Genomic DNA, 27059 nt, shown 5'->3' on the forward strand with positions numbered 1-27059 from the left:
TTCGTTTCTTTTCTTCTTTCCCTTCCTTTTCTTCTTGTCTTTTCCTTTACCTTTCTTCTTTTCCTTTCCTTCTCTTTTCTTTTTTTCCCTCTTTTTCTTTCCCCATTTACCATGTTTTTTTTGGAATAGCAAGCCGACCTCAGTCTGGCTGACCTTTCCTTTCTTTCTTCATTAATAAACATATCAACCCCCCAGGCAAAGTGTGGAAGTCATGTAGGCCGTGTGGCTTTAGTACCGGGATTCTCCTTGAGAAATAAATAATAAATGTTTCATCTATAGGGCCTCAGGTAAAATTTAAATAGATTGAACGTTATCTCATCAAATTAGCACAGAAACCACGACAACACACACAATGGTTTGATAATGATCTTCAAGCCACCTAAAGACTGAGCCCAAGTCTAAATCCTGGAAACGGCTAGAAAGAAAACTCCAAAAACGCAACGAAGGCTTCTCTAACTCTCTCAATTTTTAATGGGAAGTCACCTATTTTTAACGTTTGTTGCTCAGTAAAGCGTTCGCTTGACTCTCATAGTAGGCAATTACCCATTAGTATTTAACCTATGAAATAATTAACGTCCCAGTGTCGTGCTGTTATTCTACTATGCGCACCTTTAAGCCCAATGCATAGGCAAGCCGTGTTGGTAACACACACGCGTTGCTCTGCATCGTTTATCCGCTAGAGGGCACAGGTCGTGAAAAAGCTAGCGGGTGGCATTCATTAGCCGATGGTCGGAGTTAGTCTGAGCCTTAATGATGTAAAGGGTGAGAACTGCTGGCAAACCTAAATGGCGTTCTTGCATCGCGCGCTATTGAAGTTTAATGAACCGACGTCGTCTCTCGGGATGCTCGCTCCACGTGACGGGCATAACCAATGCAGGCAAGGTGTACTTGCGCAGGAAGGGTATGCAATAGTTGTGGTGACACCGCTGTGTCCCAATGGAAGGACACAGTGGCTGCATTCCACCAGCTGTCTCCTCAAGCAGAATTGATATTGAGTTTGAGTTTGAATGTAAAAAAAAAGGGGGGGGGGCGGAAGAAATTGAATTCATCACCTGACGAATTATGTTACTTCCATAAAGAACCCCTAAATGGATGGACCCCACAATGGATGGATATTGTTTTATTCACGTAAGCTTTAAGTATACCCGTATATACGCGTATACTCAGATAAACATGCACGAAAGATGCGCGTAAACGCATGTCACATACAGGGTGTTTCACGTAACGCGTTAAGTTCACGTAAAAATCGTATTAATCTGATACATAATAATAATCCAATACGTAATAATCTACATGTCGGAATATTATGGGGTCAACGTTATTTATCACGGCGGACATTTTGCCTACCTCACGCTTTTTGTCTCGCCTCTCAAGTCTTTTCCTATCTCAAGTATACCTCACAATTTTTTTTTTATACATAAACAGAAAGCTAATGCCGGGTTTAATTAATTCTGTGGCAGTATACATTCATTACTACAATGGTAATAGCCGGGATAAAATTGGGATAACCCTCGCTTCGAGGCGCGCAGGTCGCCTGCCGCGCTCAAATAAGCTCCGAAATAAGCCATATGAGGAGGCCATGCACCTGCTCTTTCACTTCTCATTTTATCAAGCTCCTGCTGATAACAGCGGCGTGGTTGAAACGCAAAGTTATCTAAAAAAAGAGCGAGAAGAAAACAGGAAAAAAAAACGGAGGGGGGTGGGGTGGGGGGTGACGTAGGGATCCGAGCGGTCTGCTTGCTTAGATTGGCGCACGTTGCTCGGGGAAGAGGTAAAAGGGGTAGGGGAGAACTCACGCGTCTGGTTCTACAATTTCCTCCATTACAGCGGACCGTGAGGGTCCACTGCCTTCAGAAAGTTGAGCGAGGCTTTCTGTACTGGTTTGCGGCGCTGGAGGTTGCCGCGTAGATGGACGATCTCCTCAATCTGGAGCTCTGATGCTCCAGGGTGCTGCATTTCTTTCTGGAGTTCCCGTCTGGCGTCGGATGTAGCCGGACAGACCATTATAATACGTTCTTCCGTTTCTGGTTCACTGCATTGGCGACAATTTGGACTAGAAGTGCGGCCGAGTTTGAAAGTGTGGGCGCACGTGTAGGCACTACGAGATTGGATGGGAGGCACTACGGGGAGGCCACTAGCTCAGGATGGGGGTGCAGCCTCGTTTCCCTCTCGCGTACCAGGATGCACCCTCCATACACGTCTTTTGATAGCTCTGGAGCAGACGAAACTACTTGACTGCACATAGCAGGAGCAGGCAAGCTAGCTGGTGTTGAATTGAAATTAACATTGCCTTGTGTTTGAGGGGAAAACACAGGACGAACACAGGACGAGATGAAGAGATCGACTCACGAACCAGCAATGAAGCTTTAATACACAAAGGGCAAGGGAGACAGGGTGAAAAGAAAGTGTACACTCCGGCGTCTCAGCGTAGGTGAATATGAGGCGCGTAATACGAACCTCTTAACGGTCGGTGGTAGCGTTGATAACTGCACAAGGGAACGTATGTGCTGCAAGTACTTCTGAACCTTTTAAACATGTGGAAGGCTGTTCCGGTTGTTCGGCAGACCTTCGCCGGAACCAACTGTTTAATCTCCTGCAATGACAAACTGTCCCGCACTCTACTAGGATCCTCCCTTATAGCAACTACAAAAGGATGTGTGAGCCAACCTAGCATTGTCCTCCCAGAAGGCTTGGTCACTCTCCTTAGCCCCGTTAGCCACGGATAACTCCTTTAATCTTGACTAATTCCATGAGAGAGACTTAAACACATTTTATTCCGTACCTTATTCACTCCTGAGTTTTACATGTATGTTTATATTTTTATATATTGTACTGTTAATGTTACCAATATTTTTACTTTTTATCATCCTTTGTGCAATTGTACTGCTTTGGAATACCTTTCCATTCTTTGCAAGCACGCAGGTTCCCTTGTGCAGTTATCGATGTGCACCGACCGTTAAGAGGTTCGTATTACGCGCCTCATATTCACCTACGCTGAGATACCGGAGTGTACACTTTCTTTTCACCCTGTCTCCCTTGCCCTTTGTGTATTAAAGCTTCATTCCTGGTTCGTGAGTCTATCTGTTCATCTCGTCCTGTGTTTCCCCCTCAAACTCAAGGGAATGTTAATATCAATTACTTGACTGCGCCTGGACTTTCGGTTCGATTTTGTAGCTGCTTTGGCCAGCTCATCAGCTTGGTCATTCCCGAAAATTTCCTTATGGGAGGAGATACACTGCAGCGCTACCGCGCTACCGCAGGATTTAAGCTGGTGCACGGCTTCTCCTGCGAAATATCGCGTTTCAGAGTGATGATCGATGCGTGAGATAGCGCCTCGTGAATCCGTGATTACAACAATGTCTGACAACTTCGAGGTCTCTGTAGCCCTAAGCGCTTCAGTTATAGCCGTCAGTTCTGCGTCGGTAGAGGTTAGCTCTCCTTCCAGGCTTTCTGCCCACTTCAATGATGGTATTCAGTACGGTATGCCCCATTTGCCCATTCTATTGTCAACGCTGGCATTAGTGTAAATGTGGGTGGCAGTGCCGTAAACGTCTTGAATAAACTCGGCGGCAAGGCGCTGAACAACGGTGTCAGAGAGCTCATTTTTCTTCCGAAGTCCAGCTAGGTATAGCTCGATGTGAAAATCGGAAATCGTCCAAGGCGGACCCTTACGGGACATTGCAGGTGGCGTGAGCACTACCTCGGTGAAAGCGCGCACGGTGGCTGCGAAGAGAGATTCCGTGCGGTTTTTCAGTCTCTCTTCGCCGCGTGTGCAATGCCATGGCGTGCGCGCGACGTTTTGACGCTGAGAAAACGTCCAATGCGTTTCGCCCTTAAGACCCCGTCAGCGTCGTCACCATCATCATCCTCCTCTCATTTTCCCCCACTATCAATGGGGTAGCATTCTGCTCAATGAGCGGAAGTCATCCCCATATCATCGTCATCATGTATCTCTCTCTCTCTTGACGTGCGCTTTCTGTCACGCTGTCATACATGCAGGAACACGCGAATAGTTCCAAGGAGGGCCGCCAGCCACCATTGTGAGGCTTCAGTCGATGCAATGTTTACATAACAGCGGGTGTTCTATTGATCTTATTGGGCCATCATCAGCAGTACGCAGGCAGGCAATGTTTGAGAAATAATGGTACTGTGTCGTTACACGTAAGGTTTGTCTGCGCAGTGTGGCGACATGTTGCACGTGCCGCCGGGTAGGACTGCGGATAATTTGGACCTCCTGGGGTTCTTTTGACGTGCGCCGGAAATCTCCGACACGCGGTGCTGGAAGCAATGTTTACCGCCCCCACATTGCTACCGCCTTCGGCCGGGATCGAACCCGCGATCTTGAGCTCAGCAAGCCAGGCAATGTTTGAAAGGATGTCCTCAGAAGGTCACGTAGCACGTGATTCCTCCCATCATAGTGTGCTAACTCACCACTGAAAGCCCAGTGCAAAGCCAGTGAAGTATATTAAGGCAAAAATAGCCGGAGCTCTTTGGCTGCACGCATAGCATATGTTTGTAAGTGCTCAAACGTCGCCACGCCAGTATGGGAGGTCACGTGCGACGGTCACGTGCTACGTGACCGTCTGACGCCATCCGCTCAAACGTTGCCTGCTTGCGTACTGCTGACAATGGCCCAATAAGGCAGAAACAGCTGTCCAGTACTGGCGTGCCGACGTTTGAGTACTTACAAACATATGCTATGCGTGCAGCCAAATAGCTCCGGCTATTCTTTACTTAATATATATATATATATATATAATATAATATAATATATGTATATATATTACACATTTGTTGTTGAATATTTGTTTTAATTCGATTTTTCTTCTATTCATCACGTGTGTGCCACTTTACAATTACAGAGATTAACAATCAACCTGCTCTATTTCCTGGTTGTCGTTCTCGTTGCTGTTCCTAATTCATTATCGTGGACTAACGACTAGTGTTCCCGAATCATATTGACTTTTACTTGACATGTATAACTGAACGAGATCACATTCAACTTTAAAAAGTCGCGCTGTCGCTTTCGTGGACCTATCGCCATAGGCTTGCCCCCGTTCACGTCATTTTACCAATCAGTTATCGTAATCGCATTGTACTGCGTTATACAGTTCCGCAATGTCAGGAGCACAAAACATGTTACATTGAAAATTTATCTCATCTTTCAATGCGCCTCCGAGCTGTCATTCTTTTCACTTTCTCGGAGTGACACTTCACCTTTTCCCAGCGTCCTGTCGTGTTTGTTCGCACAAGATACACTGACGTGAGGCAGCGACATTGAAAACCAGCGAAATGTGAACATAAAACACGGGCGTCAACGTTGTTTGGATGTTATGTATTCATATTGCAGTGGATGTCATCTGAGGCTCCGTATTCTCGACAGCTGCTGATGGTGCGCTGAACCGTCATCAACGGAAAGGCATCTCCGCGAGCGCCATCTATTTCGCGATACAGATCCACACCTGACAGTTCGGGATTTCAGTCTTCAGCAGCAGGGAAACAGATGACAGAATTTTCTATCAGCATCTTTAAAAAAAAAAAAAAATGTCGTCAAACATATCGTTCTAGATCGATGTCTTTGTCGCATATGGTTGCACTTTGGCACGTGGAAATGATGATTGGATTCGACGTATAATCGAGATAAGAAACATCTCATGTTGGAAGTTCATTGAAATTTGACTTTGGTTTGACATAAGCGAGGATGTAGGAAATCGCCCGATCTGTTTTAGCTGATGTTTGATTGTTTCGGTAATTTAGGTTTCCTCCATCAGATATAACATCACTAGCACGCTGTATCAAAACGTTGGAATTTCGGAAACGAAACGTTTCGAAACATTGGAACATTTCGCTGGTTATTTACAGCAACGGAAGGTTCAACTCTGTTCTCCCATTATAATTTTCTAATGTTTCAGCAAATCTTTGGTAGAAATAATGCGAGTAAAGAATCCCCTTGCAACTCCTTCGGGATTCTGATCTGGATTTGCTAAGTTCCTGCTCTAGAGTACGAGCGAAATGCCCAGGGATGACGTGTATAAGCGTTCATGATAAACCCCGAGACGAGGGACAAACACACACGCAACGTCGCAAACACAGTTGAACAGTTTTGCCAAAAAGTAGCTGCGTTTCAGATGTTGCCTGTGTATGTCCCTTTTTGTTCCTCGTCGCTGAGTTTTGCTATTATGGATCACGAGCTCGCTTGCTACCTATCCATCCTTGCACTGCACACATTCGTGAGCCAGATAGTCTTATGCGACCCCTGCTGACACTCGCGAATTTTGACATTACCCCCCCCCCTTCCCCCACCCCCCACACACTCTCTCGCATACAACTGTACCACAGTATAAATTTAATTCAGGAGCAACAGACCCTATGGTTTGTCACGTTCTCTGCTTTCTGATGCTGAATGGGTAATAAGCATTCGAACTGAATTGAATCGAAGTGATATTTCATTATATCTTCCCTACCTTAATGAAAACATATAAAGTACCATATTACATGAGACTGCTTCTGCTAGTGAGCGTATAGCTCATTTGTAGCATTTTTATATTCGTAGTGCACTATATGCCGGATGTGATGTTTTGCCCCGAAGATCGTGCCACAACCAGCCTGGTCGTTATCCCAATCCAAACTGACTATTTTAGGAGCCTTGTCCGAGTCCACATTCTTCACCGTCCACCGTCTTCACATTCGTTACTTGGATATCACACAACAATTCTAATAACTTGTTCCTTTCATATTGCAGTGTATATGTGTTGCAGTGTATATGTGTTGTTTGTATGTGTGTTGTTTGTTGTATGTGTTAGTGTATATGTGTTGTTTAGTTCCCCATTCATCATTTTAAAATAAAGTTGTTGCATAATAATAACTTGCTTCCCATCCTTTCCCCATTGCATATCCAAGAAATGCTCCTGGCAGTCTAGAAACCCCTTCCATTTAATCTCGTCCCCAAAGCACAAAAAAAAAAAGGAAAAGGAAAACTGTATTGATGCGCAATAAGGTCCATCAGTGTTCAAAAATAGACGGAGCCAGATAAAGGAGCGTGTGTACCGCTGAGTGGAATGGCTCTCGTTCCGAACAAACATTTACTGAAATATGTAAAAAGAAAAAAAAAGAGGAAAGAAAGAGCGAGACTGCCATTTCAGCTGTGCATAACAGTGATGCTCGGGCTTTCCATTTAAGCTATATTCCCTAAAAGCGATCCGTGCCGCCCGTTCGCGTAGAATACCTCCCGCGTTCTTCTGATGTACCTTTCAAGTACGTACTTCGACTTTGGTTGGAGCCCTCCATTAGTAAAACCGGGTAAGAGAGAGAGAGAGAAACCGTTTCAGACAAAGTGCGACTGGCGTTATGAAGGAGACTCGTGCTCAATGCTGTCCAGGCACGACCTACCATGTTATAGAAAAAGACAAGCGCAGGAGTACCAAGCCGTTACATTACCAGGCTAACATTTCCTACAACCTCATAAACAAATAAACAAACAAAGGTCCGACGCAGCGGTCTCTGAGTGCATCTAGTAGACCTGATGATTTATTGCTGATTTTACTGATTATGATTTATTATTGATATATTAGTAGTAGACCCGGTGATTAATTTGAGTCGTCGTTGTCGTCGGTTCTTGTCCCGTCCTGTGCACGTCCTGTTTTCGTCCCCACGTTCCTCCTGACTCAAAGAGATGTTACCGTTCAATCGATTTATTACAACTTGGTGATAATTGTAATAATGTATGTTCGCCGCTGATGATTATAGGTGTGTCGCGGGGAAGAGTCCAGAATTATTATTGAAGCGGTAGCATCATAGGCCCATCCACCGTGTATATGTGCGTCCGTAGCTTTATAGAGCCACGTGATACCACGTCAGTGACAGTAACAGTGACCACCAAACTGTGTTTCGTGTGCGCTGAAATTGTGTAACCACCAGAGTAACAATGGAAAAGGAAATAAACAATTTCACAAAACGTTAAAGGGCTTTCTACAAAAACGTAATAGCATTTCGAAACGAAATAAGTTACTAGTCCCAGTGTTACGAGACATTTAATCCACAAAATTTTACCGCTAGCGATAGCCCTGCAAAGCTATTGCATTCATACGCATTTTGCACAATGCCCAAAATTGCACCCAGCGTTTATTATTATTATTATTGAAAGACAACTAAGCATTTCTCCCTTCTTTCATGCACATAAGACGTAATACTGGGAAAATGAACAAAATAACAAAAACAAAGAGCAATGAACAAAATATTCACACGCTAGCTTTCAACATTCCGCTTTTCAGGCATATCACTTGATACTAGAGAAAAGAATAGATTTCATGCCCAACGTACTGTTAATCATTTATGAGTTGTCATTCACCAAGCGCATGACAACTCCGGGTTATTATAATGCATCGTCAGCAAAGGCAAATTCGGTAACGGCAGACGACAATAGCCGAAGGCAGAGCCAAAAGGACGGTGGCCATGACTTGCGTCCTTGGCTTCCCTCCAGCATATTTCACGTCCAAGACTTGCAACAGTGCCAGAATGCTTCAACACTGTCGCGCCAATCTGTACCTTCATCAGTCTTGTATTCCACGCCTCGTGAGCGTGTGTTTATTTAGTTGATTTTAGATTAAGATTAGATTTGAAGAATGTTTGGGTTTACGTTTTGTTATGTTTGGAATTGTTTCGATTACCTACCAATAGTTCTCAAGCAGCCTTCCAAATATGTTTCGATTTATTATTGGTGATCGTCGTGTTACCTTGGGTATATGTTTAGAGAACACAAGCAATTTCATTTTGGTTTGTAAGTGGATCTGAAGAGTGATGTCACTACACGACAACACCACGGCCCTGTGGAATGGGGCAGTAATTTTGAGCAATGAAATCTGCGAGGCTAATCGGAATGCACAAGTCACTATCACAAATCATGTCATAATCATGTGACTGCGGCAACGGGTACACAGTCCCTCCCTCCATATTATTTTTTGTCATCAACATAAACACAGTGGGTACAGCAGTATTGCAGAAAATGAAGCAGTGCATGCTGTCTCTGCCCACTGTATAACGATGGATATGGCCTTTACACCGCTTACTTGTTCGACTTTGTTCCTACGGCGGTTTGCAGCTGATCAATTGCCTCACTTCTGACCTCTGATCTGGGCTGACCTCCCTCAACACTTACTTACACTTACAACAACAATTGCCTCAGTATTGTCGATCTGTGGCAGTTGCACATGCACACAGTCCGCTATGAAGTTTTCCATGCCTCGGGGTGTGGGCAGACGACGAGCATAGAGCGCCAGCTGCGTCAAAATGCTGCTAATATACCGGTTCGGATGAATAATGATCAGGAAAACTAGTACCTGAATTGTACCATCTGTGGCACGCTCCGCCACTGTGCAGACCACGAAAGGCAACGGTGCCTTTAGCGCTTATGTTTTTTATTTATTTATTTATTATTACTTTTTTTTTTCATAGGCGTGTCGTCTGAGTTTGAAAGTGCTAGTTGGTCTTTGGACCAAGCTGACCATCCCAAGTTCTTGAAGATTTCCTTACGCATACAATGACTAGACCCTGGTCATGGACATTTGGTTACATTTGCTAGCAGCAGGGGCGGTGGAAAAGGGGGAGGGGGTTACAGGGGTTACTTTAGGCCCGTTGAATTTGTTAGGAGGGCGCAAAATTCCCATTGAGGTGAGGCGACAAAGTGTTATCTCAGGTACCGCACGCGAATAAAATGCCAGAAACCCTTTTCCTGAATCGATCAAATTGCGAGCATATAGGCAGGGCTTTGTCGGTTGGTTGCGTGTGTTGCATCTGCGCCTTGTTGGCTGTACAGCTTGGGACAAAAGTTCTCGGACCACAAGGGTGCTGGCATTTCTCCTCCACTGGGGCGACACCCTATAGCAGCAAACAGGAGCGGACACACAGAGGGAGAGATGGATACAAAAGCCGGTCACCCGTTGCTTATTCGGTATCTTCCTTAATCTCTGGTGGAGAGCCGCTCGGATGAAGGTATACGCCAGTGCCGCGTTCCGTAACCTTTCGTCCCAAGCTGTAGAAGCCACGTCAGCAGTGGCCGAGAGATCGCTCTCGTTACTGCGAATGGGGACGACGTTCCTATGACCGTCCATGGGCAGAGACGGCTACACCATCTGTGCAACTTGCACGCCTACCCGGAGAAACTCGACATGCTCAAGGACAACGCTATAATAGAGGAATTCGCCTCGCGGAAGGGTTTTAGAGCGGAATTCTTTGGGATCGTGATACAGTCAGAGAAAGGGTTTGCGTGGTGTGTTTTTGCTTAATTCTGTATACTGAAATATTGATATGCAAATAATGCAATATACATTCAATCCATACAAGACGAAAACAATAAAGCATTTGCCACTTTTTGTCATTCAGAATGGCTCGAATTTCTGGCCTCCGGGCATAAACTGGTGGTGGCAGTGGGGGTGGAAGAGGGGCGCCGGTTGGGATCTGGGGTCCCTCTGAATTGAGGACATTACGCCACCCCTGGCTAGCAGCTAACAATCCATATATGCAGAGTAGCAGACAGTAGAATAACAGAGAGCAGCTCAATATTTAGTTACCAAGCTCTATATTACGAGGGGTGTTCAAGTCAAACCGGGTCTTTCTGTCTCCTGAGTGTACAAATGACTCGCGATACTTCTTTTTCGTCATTTTCACACGCGACCTCCACGTTCACCACGTCGTGGTCCAAAGTTTGTGCAAAACAGAAGACACGTATTGGACAAGATGGCCGACAACGAGGTGAGCGCGCACATCGAACAGCGAATTGTCATAAGTTTCTCGTGAATGAAGGCGTAAAGTCATCTGAAATTCACAGAAAACTTCAGGCTCAGTACGGGCACGATACACTTAGCCGCAGCAAAGCGTTTGAGTGGTGCAAACCGTTCCGAGACGGCCGTACATCAGGGCTGGGCGATCCCGGCCGGGGCGGCTCAGAGCCCAGTGTGAGAGTTCCTGAAAACATCCAACTTGTGGAGCGCCTGATCCTCAAGGACCGACACATCCCGACACATGCCGATAGGATAACATGCCTCGATATCAATAGTGCATATAATGCGATCAACAGTGCGTATTACTGCCAGGTTCTGAGGGATGTGCATAAGGCGCTGAAGCAAAAGCGGTCGGGCCTCATCACCAAAGGAGTCCTCCTCCTACAGGACAATGCACGCCCGCATACCGCGCGTCTCACGACACGCACCTTACAGGAACTTGGCTGGGAGTGTCTGCCACATCCCTCTTACAGTCCGGACCTCGCCTCCAGCGATTTGCATCTTTTCGGGCCACTGAAGGCGTTCCTTGGGAGCCACCACTTCAGCTGCGACGACGAGGTAAAAAATGCTGTCCGATCATGGCTGCTACGCGCCGGTAAGGATTTCTACGCTGCTGGCATCCAAGCCCTCGTGAAACGCTGGGACAAGTGCATTAGTGCAGCTGGAGATTACGTTGAAAAATAAAACTAATTTGAGACTTCGTGTTTGTGTCTGTCCCTTCGTGTTCTCTAGTCTCGGGGGTTTTTACATTATGCATCATCTTCACCAGCTCGCTTGCTTCCTAGCCATTTTTTCATTACTATATTCTCGCCTGTAAGTTCATTTTACTTTTGCGAAAAATGAAAAGTCCCGGTTTGACTTGAACGCCCCTCGTATTATATTATAAGGAACTCTCTCTATATTTTATTATCACACCTGTTTAGTTCACCGTCTACACTGTGTGTAAATTCGCTCATGATCGTAGCTGTCTCGCGACGTAGAGTCACGAATCATCACTGTGTGCAGAGCTCCAGACGCGCGTATGTCTTCACTCCATCCGTAGTATAGTACCAAGAATTAGAGACTACGACAACCGCTCGGGCATTTTCATTAAACTAAAATCAGTGTGTCCGCATCACTATTGAACTAACACATAAAACCAAGAATACGTGGTTCTCATTGGTAATTACAAACGGTCCCAGGACTGCTATTACGCAGATGCTTAATCCTTTTATTAATTTTTCGCGCAGGAGGCGCACCCTGGAGTGAGATTACAAAATACAATCGATAACAACCGCAGATAATCAGTCCTCACAACTGATTTCAAACTTTGGCAGAACGAGAATTGCGGCCGTTCATCTAATGCGGGAAGAACAATTCGCGGGTACCTGTCTGTTCGAACACCTGATGGTAATAAATTCTGCCCACAAATGGAATGCCTCCATGGATTGAACGTGTATTGCAAAGGGAGTTTGTGAGGGTGTGAGTTAATTCCTTAGTACCCTTAATTCTAAGGGTCGAGGAAACAAATTTCGATAGCAATTAAATCGGTATTCTTGCGTTTGTACTGGGTCTTCCGATTACTCAATTTCATTATACAGCATCAGGCACGTGGGCGTGTTGCGTGAATGAATTAAAATACTTTTCCCAATCACAAACTCAATCAGCTTTGTATAAACCGGTGCACTTCAGCGACGAAACTCGTTGAGTTATTTCGCCACACTCGTAACTCGGGATGATACGGACGCCGAGTCCCAGAATGCTATGACACGCTGAATGATTTACATGGGGCCAACCACACATCCTGCATTGTGTGTCTGGACCACTATTGTGCGACACTGAAAACTGCAAGTCTATATGGAATTGGGAAGATCACTATGGCAGAGTGCGGGAAGCGGCGGCGAGTTGTTGGATATTTCATCATCTGAGCGAAGTAGCCGTGTACTGCATACGCATGTACTGCATTCGCATGTACTGCATAAAGGAATGAAAAAGAGGAAGCCTACTGCGGCTGCGGCTAGAGAAGTTGATTCGCATTTCTCTTGAGGCAAATGGCTCGACCAAAAGCCCCTTGACGACAACATGGAACAATAAAACATTATTTTGGGCTTGTTGGTAACCGGGGAACGACATGTTTGAAAGGGCTAAAACCCTCATGACGACTACACAACTCAAAATAGAGCCTAGACTGCACTAAGCACTTAGACTGTCAACAAGTGATATTGCAGAACTATGGGACGCATATCTCATATGGGGCAGAGAGGGTGCGTTAGTTTGAGGATGCGTAGAGGATGCTTAGATGATGCGTAGATGATGCGTAGATGATGCGTAGATGAGGCGTAGATGAGGCGTAGAAGAGGCGTAGAAGAGGCGTAGAAGAGGCGTAGAAGAGGCGTAGAAGAGGCGCAGAAGAGGCGTAGAAGAGGCGTAGAAGAGGCGTAGATGATGCGTAGAAGAGGCGTAGATGATGCGTAGATGATGCGTAGATGATGCGTAGATGATGCGTAGATGATGCGTAGATGATGCGTAGATGATGCGTAGATGATGCGTAGATGATGCGTAGATGATGCGTAGATGATGCGTAGACGATGCGTAGATGATGCGTAGATGATGCGTACAGGATGCGTACAAGATGCATGCGCGGAGTCACCTTGCGTGTAGGGCTACTCCCAATTATTATTATGTGCGTTAGCAGAGAAAGTATGTGAATGGCGAATAGGGAAAGTGAACAGCTTTCTACATGAAATACCGGAGGGTTATGCAACGAAACTTGTTCACAGTGCAGTGCATTGTGGTGCGGTTGTATTTATGTGTGTTATGCTTCACTTGAGGATTTTAGCTTTTTTCAATGTGACGTTCGACAGGGTGGGTAAGCCACGCTCTGCTAGGTTACTTTTCTAAAATGATAAAAAAAAGCGCCAGGGTAAATGCATCGTAAGGTCCCTCTTCCTTCTCGCACAACGTGAGTGTAAAATGCTCACGAGAAAGAGAGAGAGATTATTCCCGCGGTAGAAAAGAGGAGAGGTGGATGATGAGGAAAACGGGATACGGTATGGTACGCTTTGGAGCAGAGAAACCTCAGCAAAAATAAATAATATAACCAATAAATAAATGTATTGTACGTTATATATCCATGTTTTGATGACACAGTTCGTGGCCTTGATGGGGCAGCTCAATGATCAAGTGTCTGTAAAATACTCAGCTAACACAGTCGTTCCAGTTCCAGACTATTTGGATTATCCGCAAACTCGGACACAAGATATTATCCTCAGCGGTATACCTCTTCGAGGTAATTTGCTAACGGGGTAAAACAACAACAACAACTTTATTTTGAACGGGGTATATAAGATGGTGGTACGCCCAAAAATCGGGCATTCTAAGAGCCATGGCGCTCCCGTGATCTGTCTTGAAGTCTGCTAATGAAGCGTTCTTATCTTAGAATCTCACCTCCAGCCACTCGGATTAGGCCTTGTGTGGCACGTGCTTGTTACCGCGTTTGCATAGTACACACCTGACGAGGCGAGTATGACGTCGACGAGCTAGCAAAATCTCTGATTATAACGTTGATTGAACGCATAATACATGCACGTCGGCGATGAACAGAGAGGACATATGTCGATAAAAACAACGGAATGTTGGGGGGACATTAAGACAAGACCTTCGCATGCGGGTAATATATGCCGTGCGTTCAATTGTTCGTCTAATAGTGCATCTAATAGGATATTAAAACGTAATACAGGGAGCGAAACACGATATGGAAAATAAAAATAAACTGTCTCGAATACGTCGATTGACGCTACCTAAGGAATGTGTTCTTCGTGTCTCTCACATATCTACTCCTGGTTGAGCGAAATAAATGGCTTCTGGAAACGCTGAAAAACGCGATAACCTTACTTGGAAGTATCTGTGTGCTTCCAAAGATAGCTGATAGAAGGCGCGCTCTCCGTTTTGACGCCGCTTAATTGTCTTTTCCCTTGCAGATTCAACGTCTCTGGGAACACGACATGCAAGGAAGCGTATTTGCATAACAATACCCACGAGCTTACGTGCCTCAGCTTAGAACAGAAAGACAATGAGATGATCTGTTCGCGAGGTTGAAAAGGAGTTAAGGAAACAGGCAACAACAGAACTTGGAAGGTGAGGATGTTGGGTGCTTGACATGAAATAAGAGATCACGCCGACTTAACGTAGAAAACAAAGAAATGACATGGGAATGACGTCACAGCGCCTGATGTGAGGTTTAATAAGGCTGTTATCCGTAAGGGGAGGTAAGCCTGGCAGATACATTCCGATTTTTGGCGTACGGGATGGTCACGACGGGCTTGACTAAAATTACTTTCTTTTGGATGTTTTAAATCATTCATTTGCTTAGGGTGGCTTCAATAACATGTCTCGGGTAACCACGTTGTGTATGTAGCTGTTTTTTCAGAGGCGCGTTTAGTAGTGCGGAGATCTGAGCTGGATGTGAGGTGGTTAGCACGATCAGGTAAGGTCTTCACCACGGTTCGGTTGTGTTCAACGAGGTGATGGGAGTAGAAGCTGGGACCATTACATGTGTCAGGCGGTTTTGCGGTGCACGCCAGTTTCAATCTGGCGTAGGCGGTTCCGGCGCGCAATCGCGTCAAAAACTGATAAGGTTTCGTCCAGTTCAGTTCGATTCGTTCTGTACCACACATATGGACTGAAGAGAAGACTCCACACTGTCTAAGGTCGAATGGAAGTCATCCGCATGGGTTTGGTTCATAATGACGTCAGATCAGTTTCTGACGAATAGCCTTACAAATAGATTGGGAAGAAAGCTACCACTTCTACTGCAGGCTATGTACAACCTTCCAGCAGGTCAGAGTTGGGGAAGCAATTTTTATTTTGTAATGCACTATACCAGTATTCATTACAGTTTTGTACACTAATGCATATTACATTCCCCGTTACTTTTTCATGCTTACTAAATTATTACTAATGACATTACATTCTTCTTCTTCATAAAACTGCGAGATGTGTGGAGCTATTTGGTGCATTACGTTAATGACACGTGATGTTTGAAGCACGTACTGTAAAGAGAAGCGACCGGTCTTCTACATCGTCACACATTACCGTGTGTGACGAGTCCAGAGACGAGAGCAGTACACATAATCGAAATGAACAACCACAGATAAGATTAATTTCAGCGTTATAACGAGTTGAACTGTTAGACCAGTTGAGGTGCTAGGAAAAACCTCCTTTCTGTACCAGGCACAACTCGGAACGGCTGGATTTAGATCATGCCTGAATTTTGAACCCAAGTAATGAGCAACGTCATTAGGTGTTACCCCCACCAGAATTAATGGCATTACATTGCTCCTTCATAAAATGGAATGCATTCGCATTACCGATTTTCGAGATGCGACGCATTTCCGGCAGCGCATGACAGCTCGTAATGCAAGTGAAAGCGTTCAAAGTAATCCATTATTACCTACCTCTGCTGTAGAACCCAATATCATTCTGCCAACTACACTATCTACTATAGGTAACACCAATAACAGTTCTTATCGTAGACCCCACACGGGAATAAAACGTCCCGCATTATTCAACTCATTTTTTAATGTTTTCGTGCCAACCATGCGCGCTCATGCAATGCCCTTCAGGTCCCTTGAGGTATAATCATAAGTAAATAAATATTTGACGCATATTTAAGAGCGTTGTTTGGATGCATATCCGCGATGCGATTTTTCCTCTTTTGCTCTGTCGTACGCCTGCTTTATATATAACAAGCGCCGTAAAGAAATGACGTTGTAGCTGACATTTGACGATGGTGCCGTCAGACGAACCGGGGACCAAAAGGAAATGTTGCGGTCATCATTAGTCAGTCGCGAAAATTATTAGATTCCTTGACTCATCTGGCACAAAGCACTAAGTGCAGTCACATTTATTGTATTAGTTGCTGGCAGCCAAGGCAGATATGGTTACCAGCTCTCTTGCCAACATCATTATTTCGGTGCTCTGCTATCTGTTCGGTCATGATTGCACCATATTAATTTTTGCCGCTTTTGACGACGGCGGTATAAATCGATATTTGTAGGTCATCACCTGCTACGATATTATAACCAGGTTAATCACTTTGTACGAGAACGTTGTTATCTCGTGTCACGTGACAACGTGCTCAGCCCCGTCATACTCGATCAAACAAAGTGTGGAGAAGATTAACTCCTTTCACGTACTACCGCGCGAAGAAGAGCAAGCGACGAGTGAATCCTTAAGGGTAGAACCTTGGTGTAGCACTTACTATTAGTTGAAGACGCCAAGGTGGTCAAAAGCGAAACCATGAGAAGTTCGGCTTGTTGGGCTGTACCTGCAAACGCAAAAAGGAGATAATGAATGCTGAATATGGAGTACCTTTGCTTAAGGACATCATGGACAATTCGAGTAAGAAACTGCACTGCATGAAATATGATCGTTTTCAATGCCGTAACCGCCACTGTGGAAGCTTTCTGAGTGTAAACAAGCTCAGGGAAGACATGTCGCTGTAACCTTTTTACAGTGTACTCTCGAACCTAGACAACTTTTCAGATGTTTCAATTCAAGGGCTTAGTATCTATTTCTGACAGTTACCGACACTGCGGGATAAAGTCCCCCCTTTGCGCCCTCTAGAAGTCTATATCACGTGCAGATCAGGTTAGATTAGATTAGATTACAAAAACGAAAGTAAAGACAGTATGATATGCCAAAGTAACTACATTGGTGCGGACATGACCAGTTGGTGCATGAAACATTGGTTACTGTCAAAACTCTCGCTTCGCGTTATGTCATTTTACATATATTATTTCTAGCATATGACATATCCCGAAATACCACAGGCTACATCTCGAGCTACGGACGGGCTCATGCTCGTTAACACCAGAGCGAGTCCCATATGCGAGATCCACATAATCTTCTGTATTAGGCTATTTCAGTAGATATTGTGTTATAAGGAACGATGTTCTGTCCTCGCTCACAGCAACGAATCACAAAAGAAAAATATGGGGATAAAAGTGTGCACAGTGCTCTAAATGAAGTCGTGACCAGAACCGCCATGAACGGCTAATTGTACTTTTCTATCCAACTTCACTAGATGAAATGAAATTTCTTACCACTATACACGGCAAATTGTACTTTTCTATCCAACTTCAGTAATTCAAATGAAATTTCTTAACTCCGTGTTAGCGCCGCGAAGCAACTGTGACTATCAGCGGCGTGCAGACGTGGAGAGAGCACAGCACGAAGGAGTGGGGCACGGGGGGGGGGGGGGCGGAGTTTTCAGACGAGGAACCCGAAGGTACACTCTTTGCCTCAGTGTGTTCCTGCTGAAAACGCGTTTCTAGCGTTTCTATTAGCCTTTTCCATTATACTATATCAACAGGTTCGTCACGAGCGCTGTACTGTACAGTACCCTTAGACCTGTACAACACACGAGCGTTCTGTAAAAGACGTCTGCAAAAGAAGTTTACAAAGCCATTACTGCCTATTGAAAAAAAAAAAAAAAAAAAGAAGGAACACGGTGGTAAGGGAGCAATTCTTCCGCGTCTACTCTCGGAAACATGCGTCCCAGACGACTGGGGCCAGTCAACTCTACCAACATTCTGCACGCACGAACGCACGAATTTTCACTTTCAGTACTCGCAACCGCATGAATCTTAACGAAAGGCCGGAGAGACTTGGCATTCAAGACCTCGCCTTCCACCACGTCTACTACCGCTTTCGCTCTAGGTCTTTTACGCTGACTGTGTACTAGAAAAGAAAAAGAAAAGGACGAAGGAAAGAAAAAAGCTAAATAGTGAAAGTTTCATTTGTATGAGAACTGGACTTGAGAGCATACCTTTGCAATGAGAACGTATGTAAAACCAATGTGTAGGGATTGCGACAATGTTGTTGTTGATATTCGCATGTTTAAAATAGGACAGTTGATGTGGGTCAGGATGAGTTTTTTTTTTTTTTTTCGTTTTTGCTCGAGCGAGTTATCAAAGTGGCTGACATATCAATGAATAATTTGGAACCAAATTTCATAAGTTCAGTAAACGGGAATTTCTGATTCACATGGACCAAGAAACATCTGGTCGTGAACGGTTTTTCGCGGCTAGAAAAAAGAGACGAAAAGAAACATGAAATTATTCTGGGAGCGAGAATACACCTATTAGAATGTGCCTGAAAGCAAACTTAGCGACGAAAAGAAGCGCTTTCACGGAATTATCGCTGTAGGGCAAAGCGGACATCCTCTCAAAGAGGGTGGTGCCCTGGCCAAGGTGCCCATTATGGGACACTGGTTTTCTCTTTTCGCTCCTTTCGGCTTGCTTACCGTATCGACCCTCGGTAGTCAAGTAGGGTCAGAGCTGGTTCTAGATTGGATTCGATTGGAAAAAATGCAGTTGCGTTCACCGCATTGTGTTCTTTCAGTGTGTATCTCCCTTTTCCGATTTGTACCCACATGCCATATTGAACTCAATCTACACTTGTATGAGCGTACTGCTTCCCTCGAACCTGACGAAGCGTGGTCCAACACGCGAAAGCTTGTACATATCAAACCTAGGAAGCTTCAGTGTTGTTTTTGAGTGCTCTACATTTAATCTCTGACTTCACTCTCTTTGTACACTCAGCATTTGCTAGAGAGCATTACCCAAAATTCACCAACTCTTTAATTAGGGGTTTTAGGGCAAAAGCGAGATAGCAGAATAGGAGTAGACCGTACCTATTACAAAATTTCAAAAGCGAGGCACATTTCTAATTTACAGATCTAGGGTTTCATTCTTTGTTGGCAGCATGTACCCCAACGAAGTTTTTAGAGTACGTTAGGTGTGTCACGGATCATCCCAATCTGTGACAGACTGATATGAAAAACTTCGCTACAAAAGAACCGTACTTTTAAAAGTGAAATGAAGCTCAAACTTCTATATGACTATAAACTTCTGTTCGTCGCTTGATTATCCTAATGCTTCAACCATGCATATTAGAGAACTCAACCCAGTGTTCACATTTTCTATCGTGTATGAAACCAATCGAAGTCACAGTCAAAGAATATTTACTACGGACAAGTAATTATGCTGCTGTTCGAGGAAATAAATCATGCTAGCATTTTACAAAAATAGGGGACTCAATCGTCGAATGGCGCACAAGGGCTATTCAATGGAACAGTTCTCCAAGGCCTTTTGAGGCAATGTTGTTCCGAACGTAAGTTTGTGAGTCATATGATGCTAATGTCGGAGCCTGAATCCTTTGAAAGCATTGCGGAGCTCTGAAATGTTGTTCTTACAGACTATGTCCCTCTTTTCGATTTCGGTCTATTTGAAAAACAGGTATTCCGCCGACTAGCCAACCTCGTTTGTGCCTTTAAAGCGTGCTTTGCCTGCGTAACACGGATGCACCAAGGAAATACCTACTTTAGATTGGAGTTTGTGTGGGGGATAAAGAAGCTGAGACTTGCTTATCTTTCTTTTTTACACTATTTTCATTCATAGCACGCCATTGACGTAGTCTGTTATATTAGTTCTTTTTTCTGACGTAACCCGCGCCCATTACATGTTTATACTTTTTTTCTTCTCGTAAACCTGGATTTGGTTGACTTTGATTAGGGTGCTATTTTTGTCCCACGCATGATAAAGCCACCGGCAGCACCATCCAACGGGCTGAATGCGAAAATGTGCAGAGTCTCGCGTGTGTCCAACTGCGATTCGTCTCTCCTTTGTTGCGAGTTTCACCTAATATGATCTTTAAAAAAAAATCGTATTAAGAGTCTACTTATCTGAGCATTGTGGGGCCAATACTATTTATCTCGGGGAAGATTTTGCCTTTACTACTGAGCACATTTCCCGAATTTATTTCGCGAGAAACTGATTTCTTCCAATTGATTTTCGAAATTTGCAAAGTCACTCTCACGCTGTTTTGACAGAAACAGGAAGCGCACGTCGGGTTTACTCTATTGCACCGCAAAATACATTCCCTACTACTTTGGTAATAACCGCAAAAAATAAAATAAAAAAGAACAGAAGTGAAAGACCGTCGTTTCGAGGCGCGCAAGTTGTCGGCCAAGCTCAGTTCTCCGTGAAGTTAATGCAAGATGCGGCGGAATCAAAACAGTCGCCTGGTCCTTCCTGTTTCCTTCTCACTCTTCTTTCAGATAACTTTGCGTTGGAAAAGGAAAAGTGAAAGGGCAGGTACACGACCTCTTCACATCGCTTCTTTCCGAGATGTAAGCGCGGCCGGCAATTTGCGCGTCTCCGAACGACGGCTTTCGCTTATATATTTCGTGATACAGCTCTTTCATAAAAAACTAAGGGCTATAGACATGCTGTTTTCACCTCTATCATCTCTGGGCCGGCGGACGTTCTTGGCCATGTGTTGCTCGACCGTCAAATGACTAATTTTTTAACCGTTAATTAACAGTTTAATTATAAAAGCTACGAAGTTGTCCCAATGAGAACATCTGTTCCTTTCGGTGACCTGATATCGTAGCCGTTTTCAGAAAAAAAATCCGTTCGGTAGATCCTCCGCAAAAAAATTCGTGAAGGAAAACAATTTTCTCCTTTTGTTCATTGCGCATCTTCGGAGACCCGTCTTTCCTTCGCCCCCAATGTGAGACGGTGAAAGGGCACACTGTCGCCTCTTGCGTCCTGGAAAAAGATTAACAGACAATGCAACAGAAGATAAGGGCAGATCCTATAGCGTCACCCGATAAATGTGTTTTTGTTTTGTTTCGGCAAGTTAAAGGTCATCTTCGACGCATGAGGCTCCTTCACCATCTCACATTGGGGGTGAAGAAAAGACGCGTCTCCGAAAGTGCGCAATGAACAAAATAAAGAAAAAATGTTGTTCCTTCAAGAATTTTTTGCGGACGATCTGCCGAACGGATTTTTGTTCTGAAAATGGCTACAATATCAGGTCACCGAAAGGAACAGAATATTCTCATTGGGACAACTTCATAGCTTTTATAAATGAAAAGTTAATTAACAATTATTAGCTAATTATTCATTTGACGGTCGAGCAACATATGGCCAAGAACGTCCGCCGGCCCAGAGATGATAGAAGTGAAAACAGCATGTCTATAGCCCTTAGTTTTTTTTATGAAAAATCTGTATCACCTAAAAAAAGAAACCCTGCATATATCTTGAAAACTTGAAGTTGGGGACGGACGGCTACGTAATTATAGTGAACGTTGATATAAATGGGAGACAAAAGTAGGGGAAATAACTAAAAAAAAAAAACAGGTTTAAAAGAAACTCGGGCAGATGAGAGCCTGGCAGATGGGTACCAAATTCACTACATCAAATGATATTTCTTAACTCTGTGGTAGCGCCTGTCAGCGCGAAACCCAACCCAAGTAATGAGTAACCTGTACTACTGGGGGTGGCCTGCACATGTGGTCTGCAATATGCGGAACGTTGCCGCGTCAGTACTGGACGGCCGTCCAGTACCTGCGCGGCGACGTTTGAGCACTTACAAACCTATGCTACGCGTGCGGCCAGAGCTTTGGCTATTTTTTCCCTAATATTATACTATATACGTTGTCATACAAATACCAAATAGACTTAATACGTTTGTCCTGACGAAGGCGGAGCTTGCGCCGTGACGTAGACTTAATGTAAATTTCCCATAGAGCTTTTCCCATAGGCAACTCTCTGAGATCCAATTGGGAAAATTCAATTTCTCGCGAATTAAATTTGATCGAAGTACTTCGGAGTGATGCAAAACTCTCCCTCGAGATAGATAGCGTTGACCCCATAATGTTCGAAACAAGTAGATTTTTTCATATAATTTTTTTATCACGTTAGATGAGACATCCTGTATGTAGCGCTGTGGTAGGAAAGTGTTTGTGGGAAACGAACCGCATCGATCACCGCATCGATTACCTCAGTAAATGCACAATGAATGCTTACTTGTTGTGTCAAGACTGGATGTATTCTTCATGCCGCCATTCCAACGGGTAAACGGCACACTCTAAGAAGAAATGAGTGACGTTGGTTCTCCTGGGGACTAGGGAACAATCTAGAGAACTATAGAGGCTGTAATTCCAATTTACTTTTACCAATTTTCCAACTTCCTCTATAAAGCAGCACTTGTTTCATTACAACAAACATTACAGTTGTCGGTTGTGTGATTGCTTTCAAGCTCAATCAACTGTCATATACGGCCCCGTACATCTAAGGATTTGTCTGACATTAAGCACCCCGTTTCATTCCAATCACCCCGTGTAGCTGACACAAGCGATTTATGCTCACTTGCTTATCAACGAAAGCAACGTGACGGTTTCGGTGCAAAAGTGCGCCAACGTCGTTAACCCTTCCATGATAAATTTAGGCCATTTCGTGGCATACGGGTGTTAGCAACATGTACGGCGAAACAATGCAGATACTTTCTGAAAGTTCGCAGAAGTATGTTCGAGCCAAGCACGAAGTTAACGGCGTTGCGCTTAATCGTCGAACGCCTACTGTACGAGGCCTGTAATTAATGACCTGCGTTGTGGCCATGCAGTGACTTACGGGCTCTGTTGTGTGTCGCCATTTTAAAAAGCCTATAACGGCAATATTATGAATATCAGATAGTACGCAAAGCAAGGTCGGAAATTTCTCCGGGCCTATGCGAAAGATAGATGAAGAAGAGGTAACATCTTCTGATTCTGCATACTAGATTTTTCACAGGTGCATTCAAGTTGATCAGGTGGTCACCGAATCAGGTTTATCAAGTGATCGCATGCAGCTTTGCGTAATGACTGTAGGTTACACCGATGTCAACATGGCGGTCTCCGGATAGTTGTGTACAGGTACCGCTAGGGGCGCTACTGGTGCAGAAACAGAAACGAAATGTCATATGGGCACTCGTTTCTGTTACGTACCGGTAGCGCCCCCCGCGGTACCTTCACACAGCTTTCTGAGTACTGCCATGTTGACATCGGTGTAGCATTATAGCACATGCAAGGTCCAATTTGGCTTTATCTTCATTTCGTTACTGTGAGTTTAATACCCACGATGTTTCTGTGGGTTTAGCTCACAGCAATAAAGCCGCCGTGCGCCACTGGGAATTCGTCGAGTTAAGTAGGCAACGGGTCACGTGCCCAACTTCGGTTTCTTTCATTCTTTTGTTTTATTTTTGCACACGCCCTATATATGGTATGCGTCAATCGTCACATGAATGCTAGTTATTTGTGTAATAAGTCATCATTTAAGTCTCTTTCCAATACAAATGCAAGCGTACACAGATGTAGAGCTTGCTACATATACTTGTGTGAAATCGTCAGCTCGCAGTGTATCCTCCCTGCAGCCTCCAAGTGTTTCAGGGTACTTTCTTCCGACTAACAGGCTCATACGGAATACTGCCCACCGTCAAACACAATAATGGTACAGCTCCTTCGGGGACGCGCAAGGTAATACGATCTGTTGTACCTCTGAATGAAGATTTCAGACAAGTGTGTCGCAAGCAGTACATTAGCTCTCCAGTGAAAAACGCCAAAATTTTCTCAATTTTCGTAACATTGACTAGTAACCAGAAACTATTCCATACGTAACTTTACACAACCCAGACAGGCACAGCCGCAGACGCTTCGCTGTGAGGATTGGTTAACGACCCTAATGTACAGACGTGCTACAGCTCACAACGTCGTCCTTGCTCAGTACTGCAGTAGCAGACTTGGTTGGTGATAGCAGACTAACGGTTGCGGCGTCTGCAGCCGTAATTGTATTACACGGCTATATAGTTGCATTGCATTTTTCTGTTGTCGCCGTCGCCAGCATCACCAGGGCAGCAATAATTGAGTCAGTGCAACTTCGAACTGATCGTCCGCAGCACCGGTAGCTCTGATCAGGCTCGGAAGGTCAGTGCATACCACAACAAAGTAGGCTTCGGGTTCCAGAGCTATGCTACGATATTTTAACTGAAACGGACGCGCAACTGCCTCAGAGTATTGGTGTCAGTGAGCAGCAGCGCAAAGATGCAGCTGGATTGGATTGGATTGGATTGGAAAAGAAAGATGCAGCTAATTTTTGTTTTGTATACTTTGGTAGTATGCGTGGGTATGGGTTTCCTCGCATTAATTTGCAGGTCATCTTTATCAGGAATTCCTCTAAACAGCCGCGCTTTAATAAAATCACCTTCATAGGACGCAGAGAAGTCAGCTGAACCAGACTCAAAGGCACCATCTTAAAACAGACAGCAGCTGAAAGCATGTCAGTTAAACGCGTGCACTGCATCTGGCACGTGTCAACAGCATCGCTCTCTCTCTTTCTGCCACACTGTGATGCACCGTCGCCTCCCCCGAAGTTTTAATATGTACCGCGCTTTAATAGATCGGCGATCTTTAGACACGCCGTAGAAATTGCTGGCAACCACGTACCTACTGAAATGCAGAAACCCCTCAGTCCCGTAAAATGCGTGCAAGGACAAGTAAGGAAAGCGAATCAAACTGCAAAGATCACCGCGAAAAGAACCGCAGCGTTACGCAACTGCATCTCGCAGCATGAAAAGGGAACGCGAAGGGCCGAAACCAGCAAATGACCTTAATGAGGGCAGAGCTATCCGGGTTTATGTACGACCGTGAAAACGTCGCACTCTGTCTCGAGAGTGCGTTAGGAGGCTCAACAGCGCACCCTGGCGTGCATGCGTATGAATGAGACAGGGTTTGAAGAGTTCCGTCTCCATTTTCATTTCATTTTTCATTTATTGGAAACATTTGTAGGAACCTGTACATCAGAGGGTGACCAAAAAGCAGCAAAAAAGCTGCTTGACTAGGGCACGACCCTTTGTCGCTCGTCACTGATAGTTATATCAGAAATCTAGCCGAAGAGAAAACATATAAAGGAACATATACACAAAATGCAGGCACCGCACATAGGAGACAACAATCCAGCATAATCAGCTACACAATGCACCACGTATGCTTAGTGTCCTTAGGAAGGACAATGACGCATCATTAACGTGCAAATTCAGCGCGGAAAACCTGTTTGGTATATGTGGAAGGCTATGGGTTAGCGTTAGGTTATTTTCTTATTTAGTTGCGTGCGTCTCGCGCTACTACGAAAATATGACACAGTTTCAGCTGCAGCGTACACGATCAAATTGCGTGTTCATTCTGCGCATGTTTTCTTCTTCTTTTTGATTCCGTGTTAACGCCGCGAAGCAACTGTGGCTATGAGCGGCGTACAGATGTGGACAGATGGAGAGAGGACAGCAGGAAGGAGTGGGAAACAGGGGGGTTAGTATGCGTCCTGATCAGACTTCAGGGGGAACTGTATGTGCGACGTTCGTCTCGAAAGACTTCAGCATAGCGGGCGGTAGGGTTCGAACCCATCGCCTCATAGTCTACAGCAGGACCTTGGCTAACACCAACGAGCGGCGACGCCTTAACGCGCTCGGTCATGCCGCTGGTTTCTGCGCATGTCAAGTATGCACACGCTACTCCTTTGCGTACGCAAGGTAGATGTGCACGCACCGCTAAAACTCTATAATACGTCTCGCGCAAATTGCAAGGCGATGATACGACAGTCTGGCCACATGGTTTACGCAACTCTGGGTGTTTCCATATGTTTGCCCTCAGGCGCAGTGAACGCAATGAACATTTACCGCGTTTGAATGGCATATTGAGTTGTTATGCAGGGTGTACCAGCTAACACGCACCAAGAACAAAAAGAAGAAAAAAAGGAGAGAGAGAGAGAGAGAAAAGGACATAGTGCTTTATGTAAATGAAACCAACTCAATGTTGTTAGGTGTAGGGTATCGTAGTCGCCAGTATTATTTTCATTGTGTCTAGTTCATTACTTAGATAAGTGCTGTGATGTGATAAAGGAAGAAAATAATGGGAATAAATAGATGAGTCTTATGAGCTAACGTGTAATATATTGGCTTCAGGGCGGAAGTGTCAACTGGAAAGTTGTAGAGTACCTTGAAAAGCACAGGACCGAAGTGTGATCATGAAGATGCGCGACAGTTTTAGTTTATTCAAAAAGAAAGCCGCACATAGCGTAAGGCATCCCAGATAGTGCTGCGTACTTTTACGTCAACGTGTATGCGTATTGGATACGTTCAGTGGTCAAGATGAAAGCGTTTCATAGTTGATGTCGGGAGGAAATAACCCGTAGCATTCGTGTAACTCACCTCCAAGCCTTCTTTGACTGAACGATCCGGTATCCTGTCATATCGACAATAGGGGATCCTGAAAAAGGTAGGTTTATAAACGTTAGGCAATGAATACGTAGTAAACAAATCAAAGCAACAAATATGTAACAAAAACATAACCGTCATATATGTATTACAGGTAGAGTTCCGCGTTTTTTTGTCATTTGCCGAGAAATACCGAAAATCACCCGCAGAATA

General features: G+C 44.6%; 1 protein-coding gene across 2 annotated transcripts in view; it reads right to left on the minus strand.

Moving 5' to 3' along the window:
- The window catches only part of LOC135394023 (FMRFamide receptor-like), a 187749-nt gene that overhangs the window by 21933 nt on the left and 138757 nt on the right, over positions 1–27059 (minus strand). For both annotated transcript variants that reach the window (XM_064624448.1, XM_064624447.1), the window contains exons 3-4: positions 26841–26898; positions 17017–17082 (exon numbers count right to left, since the gene is read on the minus strand). The gene's annotated coding sequence lies outside the window, so the exon portion shown is untranslated. The remainder of the gene's footprint in view (positions 1–17016; positions 17083–26840; positions 26899–27059) is intronic.

The sequence above is a fragment of the Ornithodoros turicata genome, chromosome 5, assembly GCF_037126465.1.
Source record: "Ornithodoros turicata isolate Travis chromosome 5, ASM3712646v1, whole genome shotgun sequence".
NCBI lineage: Eukaryota > Metazoa > Arthropoda > Arachnida > Ixodida > Argasidae > Ornithodoros > Ornithodoros turicata.